Here is a 13569-nt window from a genome sequence, read left to right as displayed (position 1 = left end):
GGCATTCGCACCCTTCTTGGTCAAAGCGATAATAGGCGCAGCAATGGAAGAGTAATTCCTTATGAACTGCCTATAATAATTTGTGAAGCCAAGAAAGCGCTGTGTGGCCTTGAGGCTAGCGGGAAGGGGCCAGTTGGTAATGGCTGAGACCATTCCGGGATCCATGCGAAGACCCGCACTAGAAACAAAACATCCCAGAAACAGGACCTCGGAACATTCAAAGGAACATTTCTCCATCTTGGCATAGAGATTGTTCTCGCTAAGGTGCTGAAGTACGGTGCGTACATGGTTTCTGTGAGCAGGCATATTTTCGGAAAAGATGAGAATATCATCCAGATAGATGACAACAAACTGGTACAGTAGATCCCTGAATATTTCGTTGACAAAGTTCTGGAACACAGCTGGAGCATTACACAAACCAAAAGGCATAACCAGGTATTCGTAATGCCCGTCCCTAGTGTTAAACGCGGTCTTCCATTGCTCACCTTCCCGTATTCGAATGAGATTGTATGCACCTCTGAGATCCAACTTAGTGAAAATGGAAGCCCCCTTCAACCTGTCAAATAGCTCAGATATTAGAGGTAAGGGGTAACGGTTTTTAATAGTCACAGTGTTTAAACCTCTATAGTCAATGCAGGGTCTGAGGGTACCATCCTTTTTGGCAACAAAAAAGAACCCTCCTCCTGCAGGCTGTTGTGCTTTTTAAGGACATTTTCCTGCACAATATTTATTAAGTAATTTTTAACGAAGATATTTTTGAGATACAGAATCAATCCATATGACACAGTCTATATATGTGAAACGTATTCACGGAGACAAGTGATCATAAAAAATAGTTACATTTATTGGTTGACAAAAGACAAATATCTACATGAAATTAACATACAGATTGCATTACTTGATCATTTGACAATTAATGGAAACACCCACAAAATGGGAGTGTCGTACTTTGGACTTAATCATCACCATTATCACTTCTCGGTAGAATCAATAACCTTTTGATAATTGACAATTAAACAGAATGTCTGTATTTCACGCGTCCAACCGTTACTATACTGCAGGTAAGTAAGTGGTTAACAATGTGAAATAAATTAGACATTAGTTTGTCAATAAAATTTGGCATCTATGCAAAAAGAAATTTATAATGAAAAAATTAAATTTAGAGAAAAATCTAAAAGGCAGTTATTGATTAGGGAGAAATATTTTCAATAATAGAATATTCAAAAAAATCAATATTTTAGAGAACATAGAATAAATGATAAACATATACTTATCAATATGGTATATTTACCCATTCCGATTGGCTATTAGTGTGGATTGTTGGTTACCAGGAATTTTAAGATGGCTGCCGTGGCTTTCAACCTAGATTCTCTTACAGAGGAATTACTTTGTGTGACCTCCGAGTTCCAAGGAGCAGGGATCTTCATGAATGTAAAAATGTGTATTCATGCATGGTGCATAAGTGTCAGTTGTCTGGGAGTCTTCCAGTGTCCCTTCTCGTCCCTAAGCTTCCCCCTGAGCTCTCTCCCCCAGCTCTCCTCCTTTGACCATCTTTTTAGTTTATTAAATATCCTCTTAGACAAAAAGGTCATAAAATTATACTAAGTTCTGCCCAGAGGGTATGGGTCCCTTTCCTATTGGCAGGCAGACTTAATGATCACCTTTCCCAGTAGTCTCGTGTTTTTAAGGTAATAGCACCTTCAACCACCAGGTGTCTCACATGTGCTTGGTGTTTTATTTCTTTAAGTTAATATTTTTATTTCTATAATATGCGTTTGTTGTTTATATATGTTCTAACGAATATATCTCAAGTGTTCAGGAATGATAGGATAATATAAAATACATAATTTTGAATAATCACTTGCATAAAATGGTGATATATATGCATATCAATGTATATCTATTAAACTTTAGTCCATTTATAAAGGACACAGGTTAGATATATATCAAACAATATCACATACAATTATTATCTATATGGATACATGTATAATTCGGGTATCCAATCAATATTTGTTTATCTAAACATAGGTTAAATTCTTATACAGTTATAATCACGATTATATGTTTTTATAATGCTAATTCATTGCTAAAACACTTCTATTTATAATCACACTTTCATATATAATTTCTTTATGACAAAGTTCTTTATATCATTAGATACTAAATTATAGTTGACCTACAAATATCACATATAGTTTGAATTACTTGAAGTATTTTTGAAATATGTCTGCTTGTATATTCCTCTCACACCATGTTTTGAGACCAACTTTGAGCTTCCAATAAATGATTAAATGGCTTAGTTGTGTCCTTCAAGTCTTTACAATTCACACAATCGATTTTGTTGATCTCTCACTTTCTGAGACAATGGGATATTTGTTCTGGTCATTCAGGTTTAATGACTTAGTCACAGGTACTTTTTAAGTATAGCCCAAACCTTGCCATATATATTTGCACGGCTTTCCTTGTCCATTCAAGGAGCTAGATAAGAGTTTTTTTCTGGTGTTTGTGACAAAACATCCCTTTTGTTCAGGCAACACTCAATACAGGCTTGTAGAACTTTAAAAGATAGCTAATCCCTTTAACATTTGGAAAAACCTGTGAGATCTTGTACTTTGCTTTAAAGTTCTCCAAGAGGTCACAGTTCAATAATATCAACACTATAGTTCATCCACCTTTTTTTTTAGGCCTACTGAAATCTCTCATCTCTGCCAGTGAATATTAATTGTATTTCTTCATGAATTCACAACAAGGCGATGAGGATTTCCGGATGAAACCTCTCTCCAGGTTCTCGGCGACATACTCAGACATGGCCTGGGTCTCTGGAATGGACAAAGGGTAGGTACGACCCCTGGGCAGGGTTGCTCCAGGGACAAGGTCAATAGCACAGTCAAAAGATCTGTGGGGAGGAAGCACCTCAGCGGACTTCTTGCAGAACACATGCCGGAAATAGATGTATGCCGCGGGAAGATCGGACGATACAGATGTGGTAGCAATGGGAAGTTTCCTCTTGGGGGTCACCTTGGGAAGACAGGACGAGAAACACGAAGGACCCCAGGCCAGGATCTGCCCAGAGACCCAGTCCACATGTGGCGAGTGGAGCTGTAGCCAAGGAAGGCCCAATACAATGGGGTTAGAGGCCTTGGGTAGGATGAGGAAGGATATCCACTCCTGGTGGAGTATCCCTACCGACATCCTAATAGGTAGCGTCTGGAAACGGATAGGGCCCCCTGGGAGCACAGTGCCATCAATTGCCGAGACTACTAGTGGAGTAGCGAGGGGAGAAAGGGTAAGCTTCATAGAAGAAGCAGTTCTCCAGTCCATAAAATTGCCGGCAGCCCCAGAGTCCAGATATGCTAGGACCGATTGGGGAGAAGTGCCTATATGGAGGAACACCGGAAGAAGGAGACGAGAAGGTGATGTTTCTGGGTCCAATACTCCACCTTCCAAATGTATTAGACCTGAGTGTTTCCCGGACGGAGCGAGCAGGAGTCACGAAAATGACCCTTGCCCCCACAATAAAGAAAAGACACAAGCCCAGAGTTCTGCGTCTAGCACGTTCTTCGGGGGTTAGTCTGGTCCGGCCCAGCTGCATGGGTTCCTCAGCAGACAGAGGATGCTCCACAGGGCGACGGAGAAAAAGCTCAGGCTGACTAGGACCTAGGGGGTGCTGGCGTCTTTTTTCTAAGGACCTCTCCTGGAAACGAATGTCAATCTGATTACATAAGGAAATTACATCGTCCAGACCGGCGTGGATAGTTCTTCTTGCTAATTCGTCCTTCACTCGGTCAGAGAGGTCATGTAAAAAGGTTGCGACCAGGGCCTCATTGTTCCAGCTCAATTCCGCTGTAAGGATACGGAACTGAAGTGCATATTGGCCCACTGAACAAGATTCTTGGCGAAGGTGTAAAAGGGCACTAGCCGCAGAAGAAACCCGAGCTGGCTCCTCAAAGATGTTACGAAAGAGCTTCAAGATGTTGGACAGGCTGGAAACCACTGGATCATTTTTCTCCCACAGGGGCGCAGCCGAGGCTAAAGCTTCAACGGAGAGGAGGGAAATTATATAGGCTACCTTTGCCCGATAAGACAAAGTTTTGAGGCTGGAGCTCAAAATGAATGGTGCATAGGCTGAGGAAGCCCCTGCAGTCCTTGGAGTCCCCAGAGAAACGGGACAGAGCTGGCAGTACTAAAGAATGTGTGGATGCGACTGGTGCGATAGGTGCTGTCGCAGACTGTACTTGAGGCTGCAGGTTCGGGGTCCCCAAGGAAGCCTGTAGCTGCTCGAAGCGGGAAGCCAGATCTTGAAGGAATCGCACCACCTGAGTCTGATTAGATTCCTGGGTTTCAAGTCTCCGAACTATGCCCTGCAAAGGATCGACTGCAGGAAGCGGCACATCAGCCGGGTCCATGGCTAATCAAACTGTCAGGTCACCTGGAGCCCAGGTGACAGATGCACACCGTAGGGCTTAGGAGTGCACCGCAAGGTTGTGGATCCTACGGCTGACTGCTGTGGACAGGGGTCAAGGTGATAGGAAGGCAGGGCCGCCAGAACACCAAGATGGGTTAGAGCGTAAGATTCCCTGGGGCACGGAGTCTAAGAGCCAGCAGGTGTTCACCAGAGCCTCGAGTGGTGAGGATGGACTTGGCTGCAACTGGCTCCAGGTCGTGACTCCCAGGGTCCCCCAGCTCACACACACAGTAGGCAACAGGAGGATAGGGATGGTGAGGGACAAAGCCAAGGTCGGGGCCACAAGCAGACAAGAATAGTCGGGGACACGCCAAAAGGTCAGGATCACAGGCAAACAGGGATAGTCAGGACACGCCAAAGTCGGTAATGGAAAACAGTAGAAGAGCACACGGCAGATAACAGGAAGCTAACACACAAAGGTTGATCAGCAGGATTGGCTAGCAGTGCACAGGTTAATATAGAGTAGTCTGATAGGAGCTAGGGTGGAGCCATGCCAGAGGATGGATTATAAAAGCAGTCAGGTGAGGCTCAGCTGGTCTCTAGAAATAAACACATGGAGACAGGTAAGCAGACGAACTCTATTGCATAACCATGACATTTGTCTTGTGCACATCTGCACATGAGCATATTTTATCAGCCACATATTTATATATCATAGCTATTTAACCACGTCAATAACAGGCACTTATATACCTTCCTGCCTAGAACAATTTTTAGATTTCAGCGCTGTCGCACTTTGAATGACAATTGCGCAGTCATGCTACACTGTACCCAAACTAAAAAAATTTATCATTTTGTTCCCACAAATAGAGCTTTCTTTTGGTGGTATTTAATCGCCTCTAGTATTTTTATTTTGTGCTAAACAACAAACATTTTTTTTTTCAAAATGTTTTTTTTTGGTTTCAGTTACAAAACATGGTAAATAAGTACGTTTTCTCCTTCACTAATGGGCACTGAAAGGGCTGCAGTGATGGGCACTAAGACGGTACTGACGGGCACCGATGATGTGGCACTGATAGGCATTGATAGGTGGCACAAATAGGCACTGATAGGCGTCACGGATGGGCATGGACAGGTGGCATGGATGGGCATGGATTGGAGGCATGGATGGGCACGGATAGGTGGCACGGATGGGCACGGATAGGCGGCACGGATGGGCACTGATAGGCGGCACGGATGGGCACTGATAGGCGGCACGGATGGGCACTGATAGGCGGCATTGTAATGTACAGTATTCGGTACAAAGGGTAAACCGCGCTACTCGAACAACAAAAGAAAGCAACCTATAAGCAGCAACCCTAATCGTAATACTCCGATATCAAACTAAATAGGTGAACAAAAATGAGCTGCGCTAAAAACAAATTAGAAATGAAAAATTAATCAAACACCTAAAACCTAATCAAAACCTATACAAAGTAAGCATAAAAAACAATATTAAATAAACAAAAATGTGATTAGTAAATAGTATATATGAGTACTATCATATCATCATAGAGTGAATAAAGTGTATACTAGATCTGAAATGAAATTAGTATAAATAATATAAAAAACACCCACAATAATTAATGTAAATTGAAACAAAAATAATAATGTGTGCTAAATCTAAACGAATAATATTGACAAAAATAATATTCAAAAACCATAAAGAGTTCATATGTGATAAAGGAAAAAATAATACTTTTAGTCCAAAAATATTATTATTGATTCTTCAAACTTGATATTAAGGTGAAAAAAGAATATCCACAAATGCGTGTATGTAGAAAATATTCAAAACAATCCTCCACCAGTGAGAAGAGGGGCCGCTTACCAGAGCTTTAGATCCCAGTGTTAGTGAGATCAATAAGGCAACAGCACAGGGGTTTCTGGGTGAACCGTCACAGGCATCCCACCATCTATATCTCCAATGCGAAGGCTCCAATACGAAGGCTCCAATCGAGGAACGAAGGTGTCGTAGATTGCTGACACCACGCTGTCTCTATCTCCAGTACGAAGCCTCCAATCAGGAAACGAGGGTATCGTGGATCATATATAAAAGATCAAAGACACTCGCATAGCGTAAAACCACTTGGTTTAATAAAGTAGAATTTAAAAAAAATTTACACTCACATACGTAAAGAAAAAACGATCACATAAAAAACGAGCCGGCCGGACTCGTGTGCCGCCCGCACTTCCTGGTTGGGCGTAGAACGCGGAGACGTCAGAACGCCTATCTCCCATTGTATCTCCTATTGTACGGATGGATGCCAATAAGTGCCAAATATTCAGGGCTGTCTTTAAGGCAGGGCAAAAGGGGCAGCTGCCCTGGGCCCTGTCATTGTTGTGGGGCCCAAAACAGCTGCCTCATACTTGCCAACTATCCAGGTTTAAATTCCCTTGTCCCTTGAAGTTTTATTCCTGTGCTGTGTCCCGATATCTCAGTGTGCAGTGCTGGTACTAATGCTGCCCAGCTCTGCCCTATTGTTGTGTGCAGATGACTCACCTGCAGATCCTATGTTTACATGTAAATAACCGGCATTCGTATGTAAATAGCGGCGACAATACAAAAGTAAATAGCTGCGGCCGGCGGCACTGATACGCAAATAAAGGCGGCATTCCTATGTATATCATGCTCCCCTGCTGTGAGGAGATGATGTGCTGTAATGTCTATCAACTAATCAGTGAGCCGTAATGTGTGCTGTAACCTCTAGCAACTAGTCAGTAAGCAGTAATGATATGCTGTAACTGCTTGCAACCAATCTCAATTGCTGCCTGATCTGATACAGAAAACTGATTTTAAGTCTAGCTGCTATTTATTGTATGTCTCAGAGAAGGTGGAGAGGGAAATTGCATGGGGGGGGGCAAGACATTTTTTGCCCAGGGTCCAATCTATATTAAAGACGGCCCTGCAAATAATGCATGCCAATCAGTGATGCCCATTGTGGGCACTGACTGGCATCTCTGGTGGTCTAGGGTGGCATACCTGGTGCTGGGCATCCCTGGGGGTCTGGTGGCATCCCTGGTGGTCCAGTGTGGGCATCCTTGGAGGGCTGTGCTGATAATCGATCAGCACAGACCGCCCTGTCAGAGGAGCAGCTGATCGGCTCTCCTCTACTCGCGTCTGATAGATCAATGGCTCTTCCTATTTACACTGTCATCAGCTGTGATTGGACATGGCTGATCACTTGGTAAAGAGTCTCCGTCAGAGACTCTTTACCAAGATTGTAACAACGATCGTTGTGAGGCGCGCATTGGATAAATATCCTGATCACATCATATGACGTCCAGTCAGGATATTGAAACCACTTTGCCGCTGTCATTCTGCTATATGGCGGGCGGCAAGTGGTTAAGGTTATATTCTAAACACATTTTCTTTATCCAGGTTGTCTCCTCTAGTTTACATCTATCTATTTCTAACAAGACCCCTATGGTCTTCTTTTTCCCACAAGAAAGGAACGTTGTCTGTAGATAGCATTTGTGCAGTACAGTTCCTCTTTTATTAGCTTTAGTATTTTTCTACTTTTTGTCCCTTCCCCCCTTTTAATCAGGTTCTCACCAATATAATGCCTAATCACATGGCCACGAGTTTTCAGTCAATTGTGTAGTAAATAATATTATACACACACACACACATATACATATATATATATATATATATATATATATATATATATATATATATATATATCATCCTTCATTACAATCTGTTTTCAGGTTTTGTTTTCTCTTCACTATTAACACCAGCACATTTATTTTATCCCGTCCCTCTTTTAATTAATTTCTGTTACCCCATCCATTTGTCATTCATGGTGGCGAAGCAATCTACATTTTACTATTACCAGTACAACACGCATCTTTTTTCCCTCTCTTTCTACTCAGATGTTGAAAGCTTTTTAATTTGTTTTTTTATTACATTTTACAATTCAGTACTTATTGTATGTCAATCATTTTTTTTTATTTTCAATGTTATGCTATGAGTGACCGCTCTGTCAACCAATGAGCTGTGTGTCATTATGATCTATCAGCGCTGCCCTATCATAGCCTTATTTGGTGTTACATGCGTGAGACCTGCCTCTAGGTGAGATAGAGCCGAGAGCAGTGAGCCCTCAGGAAGCAATAGGGACCTGATGGGATCATTGACATCAAAACCCCTCAGTTACCCAGGTGTTGGAGCTGGGATGCCACAAAGTAAAATCTGGCATGCGGCACAGCTAGACCCCCTTGATATTTAGTTAGCTGTAGAGTATGTAAACAAATCCATGCTGACTTGTTACCCCATATTAAATCTCTGAACTGGGTATCTATTTGGGTAAACCATTTGTGTGGTATCCATATAGGGGCATTGTGGAATATATATAAAAGTTGTGGGGCCCACACCATTTTAATAAAATTTGCCCTGCCAGAGAGGTAATTTCGTCTTTCAACTTCATCTGAAATTTATGGAGTAAGGGTACTAAGCTTAGTGTAATATACTGGTTTGGGTCTGGAGTTACCTGTATACCGATATAGCGGAACTCGCCAACTGTAATAATGTCTCTTGCACAAGCAGGTAGAGGATTGTGGCATGGGGTCCAGTGGCATAAGCACTGACTTATTCCAGTTAATACTGAATCCAGACAGCTCACCAGAGTCAGCAATTAAACGCATTACATTCTTCAAGGAGGTGTCTCCTAAGAAAATCAATGTGTCATCCGCTTATAGAGAAATTACATCATGGTTAAGTCCTCGAAGGAAGCCTATGATGTTTTTCAATTCTCTGACATGTATGGCTAGAGGTTCAAGAGCCAGAACTCTGGCCAACAGCTTAATGACAAATGTAAGTAATGAAATAGGTCTATATGCATCTGGAGATAGGGCATCCTTGCCAGGTTTCAAAAGTACTACAATAAGTGCCTCACTCATAGAGGGGGAAGTCTCCCAGTTTCAAAGGCCTTGTCATAGACTTGCAGGAGTATTGGGATTAATTGTGCTGTGTAGTGTTTATAAACTTCCGCTGGCAAGCCATCGGCACTAGGCACTTTTCCATTTTGAGCATGGACCAATGCCTCTAGGGAGCTCCTCCTCAGTCAGTGGGACATTTAATTGTTTTGCGTCCATGGTGGACAAACAGGGTAAAGAGATCCCTTCTTTCTCAGGAGCAGTAAGTCCCCCACACTGTATCCCCAGGGGCCTCGCGCATGGCCTGCAGCCTGCCATGCTCGGCCGCCCTCCTCCACAAAACACCCAATGCTCAGATGCATATCCTCGATTGCTGAGGACAGCTTTAGGACCCCTGTATGCATGGAACTGACCCTGGATCCCTGGCATCCTCAGATTTCTCTATAGACTTACCAGCCCTGCCAGGCTCTGTGCACCCATCCAGCCAGATACTACAAGAGCCTGGGGAGAGCCATGCAGCCTTCAGTACCTATGCATCTAAACTACCTCCCCCTAAAGCCCAGAGACTCTCTCACTCATAGGCCTTCAGCTCCCCCAGGGAACAGGTTACACCACCAGCCACCTATACACAAAAGGTGTACTCCCCTGCCAACCACCACTCTTGAGCAGCAATCATGAGGGACCCCATGCCTGATCAAGCACTGACCTGGGGGGACCCATGGAGCTCATCATCAGGACTAGCATACTCTGCCCAGGGCAATGCTATCTCACATCCTCAACCGATGCCATCTCACCCACCTCCACCACAGCAAACCCCAATGCCAGCCCAAATCCACTCTGTACCCCCACAATGGCACTCATATCTACAGGCGATGCCCACCAAAAAAGACTTCAAGCAGCCAATAGCAAATGTAATATACACATGCCGCTCAGAAATATAGGTGCTACAGTCAGGCCTTAAGCACCTAGCAGACAGGGTAGAGATGGCCGCAGCAGAAATACAGGAGACTAAGCTGGCAGTCCACAGAACCCAACTCCAGGGAGCAGCCCATCACAACCTGCTGAGAGACATGCAATGCCACATGGAGGACTTGGACAGCAGGGGGCGCAGGAAAAACATCTGGGTGAGAGGGGTCCCAGAGACTGAGGGCCCTGAGGACATGCAGAACACTTTGCAGAATGTGTTTAACAACCTCCTAGGTGAGCCTGCCACCAAACATATTAAAATGGACAGAGCCCACCAAGCCCTACGTTCTAAGAGCTCCACCTCCAAACCAAGTGACATCATCTGTAGGATTAGTTCCTGCTCCCTGAAGGAAGGTCACTTTCCAAGATGTCCAAGTGCAACTGTATCCGGATCTCGCAAGGATTACCATGCAAAAATGCAGACTTCTGCAACCCCTTTTGCACACCCTACAAGACAAAAACATTCCCTACTGCTGGAGATTCCCCTTTCGCCTCACAGCTAAACATCAGGGCAAATCCACTGCCCTACAATACCCAGAGGATCTAAACACCTTTTGTGATGTCCTGGGGATCCCTATCCCCAACTCACGGAATGGGATCTTGTCGCCACTCCACCTCTACCGCCCACAATCTGGCAGAAGGTCCCCCATCCAACCGCTCCTTGAACGTGGATGCATCCCACAAAAGCAACAAACATAGAAATGGCTGAACTAAATACACCCCTCTTCATATGTTACCTGCTAATGGACTGACCTGCCATCTAACAAGGTTGGTGAATCCACCCTGGACATTCTTGAATATTTAGTCCCCCCCTTGTGCCCCAGTTTTAATCCCCAGTTTACCTTATGGGCATGTCTCTGATGAGACCCAAGAGAGTAGGAACTTTCATGCTTGTCCGCCCCCCTGGGACTAAAGTTACCATAGTTTTGTTGTTTGTTTTCTATATGACCAATCTAGGGCTCCCTTGCATCCACCTGACCCATCCCCTTGGATTAGGGTGGGGGGATCCCTGGGAAACCATACTGACCTAAGCCTAACAGCCTCTCAAGGTCATGTGACAACATTTTCTCTAATTTCTCAGTGTTTATTGTGTATTAAATCTTCTTTATACCATTTCAGCTACATCTCCTCTTTTTCTTCTCCTGTCCGTCATCGTGTAGCTCACCGCGCAGGTCGTGGAATCGGCCTGGATCTCCTCCTGAAGTAGTTCTGCTCCTGGCCTTCAATTTTTGTAACCTCTTCTCCACAACAGGTAAGATACCCTGACCCTCCCCTTACCCAACACCATGGCAAAAATCCTTTTCCATTTGAATGTTCACGGCCTAAATTACAATATAAAAAGACATCTGGCACTGAGGGAGTTTAGACAGTTAGGCGCAGACATTGTCTTTGTCCAAGAGACACACTTTGATAAAGGGGGCGCGTTCGCCTCCAAACAATTCCCCCAGATCTACCTTTCCTCAGGACCTCATAAAATTGCCAGGGTCACCATACTTAGCCAGCACAGGTCTCCATTCACCTGTTCAGAACACTATAGCAACAGACGTGGCCACTTTGTCATCCTTGGGGGTCTGTGGCAAACACAGAAGGTCACCTTATGTGCCCTATATGCCCCGAACATTAAACAATATAGATTCTTGTCTAAAGTCTTTGCCCACCTCTTTCAGTCTGATCATGGATTCTTAGTGGTGGGGGCGACTTTAACTTAACTCACTCTGAAACTGCGGATCGCCACGTGGTAAGCTCCCAGACATCGTCGGATTGAGCCCTCAGGGACTCGAAGCTCTTCCGCCAACTCTCTAGACGATATGCTCTCTTCGATGCCTGGATGGCTCTCCACCCAGGGGATCGGCAGTACACATGTTACTTGGCAGCCCACCGAACACACTCATGTATTGACTATTTCTTTATCAATAACCCCACACAGAATAACACACTAGTGCGGATACTCGCGATCTCATGGTCTGACCATGCCCCTATCTTGCTTACCTTGGACCTAGGCTCCCCCAACCTTAGGCCCTACAACCGGAGGTTAAAGCAGGATTCCGCTCTTTTTTTATTTTTTTCTTACCTGTCTCACTGGTGGGCGAGTGCTACCTTCGATTGGCATCCACGTCCGGCGTTTATTTGACCCCCGGCGCGACAAATCTTTTCCTCAGGATGACTTATAAAAACCTGCTCTGGTGTTTTCCATTTTAACTGTGGGCGTCTGAAGCCCACAGGCATTTACTTACTGGTATATGATGACGTCTGGCTCCCAGCATGCTCCGCTCCATCTTGCACATGCTCAGTGAGAGCAGTGACAAGGAAAGAAAAACTTTCATTGTCCCCCATGGATTCTTGGGAAATTTCCCAGGGACCATTGCGAGGACGATAGCCACGCCTACTCCCACGGGAGGACAACCCGGATGTCAGCTGAAACATCAGAAATAAAAGGTAAGTAAATAATATTTTTTTTTTTTCAGGGTTCGTTTAGGTAAGTATGCTATCTGTTGATTTTAATAACATGAACTTTCATTTTTAGGTACCAAACCACTTTAAACACATTCCTTTTCCAGCACCTCTCATCAAAAACAGAGCCAACCTCCACCCTAAAATTTTACTTTGCGGAAAAAAACACTGCTGACATCTCCCCCCTACACTCTGGGAAGCCCATAAGGCCATCCTTTGAGGCAGATGTATGGCACTAGGAATGAGCCGAACACCCCCCGGTTCGGTTCGCACCAGAACTTTCGAACGGACCCCAAATTTGTAAGAACGTTAGAACCCCATTGAAGTCTATGGTACTCGAACGTTCGAAATTAAAAGTGCTAATTTTAACGGCTAATATGCAAGATACTGTCCTAAAAAGGGTTTGGGGACCTGGCTCCTGCCCCAGGGGACATGGGTCAATGCAAAAAAAAGTTATAAAAATGGCCGTTTTGGCGGGAGCACTGATTTTAATGACGATTAAAGTGAAAAAAAAAGTGAAATATTCCTTTAAATATCGTGCCTGGGGGGTGTCTATAGTATGCCTGTGAAGTGCCACATGTTTCCCGTGTTTAGAACAGTCCCTGCACAAAACGTCATTTCAAATTGCTTGCGGTTTTAATGTTATATCTGGTTCCTGCAATATGGATGAACTGGTACATTTTTAAAGTGTAGCTCCAGTCAAAAAAAACAATTTTTAAGCTTTTTGGAAAACATAGGGAAGGGTTATCACCCCTGTATAATTTGTTTTGCCGTCCGTCTTTTTTCATCTCACTTGCTGTTGTCTCCTTCCATTTGCAAGTAGGAGATGT

At 44.0% G+C, this 13569-nt stretch overlaps 1 protein-coding gene across 1 annotated transcript in view; it reads right to left on the bottom strand.

Moving 5' to 3' along the window:
- Window positions 1-13569, bottom strand: part of LOC143962464 (NACHT, LRR and PYD domains-containing protein 3-like) — a 306737-nt gene that overhangs the window by 239289 nt on the left and 53879 nt on the right. The gene's annotated exons all lie outside the window — the stretch shown is intronic.

The sequence above is a fragment of the Lithobates pipiens genome, unplaced genomic scaffold, assembly GCF_037356315.1.
Source record: "Lithobates pipiens isolate NorthernLeopardFrog02 unplaced genomic scaffold, aLitPip1_a1.2 Scaffold_8, whole genome shotgun sequence".
NCBI lineage: Eukaryota > Metazoa > Chordata > Amphibia > Anura > Ranidae > Lithobates > Lithobates pipiens.
Note: the sequence above shows the minus strand (reverse complement) of the source record. Positions and strands in the feature narration are given on the sequence as shown.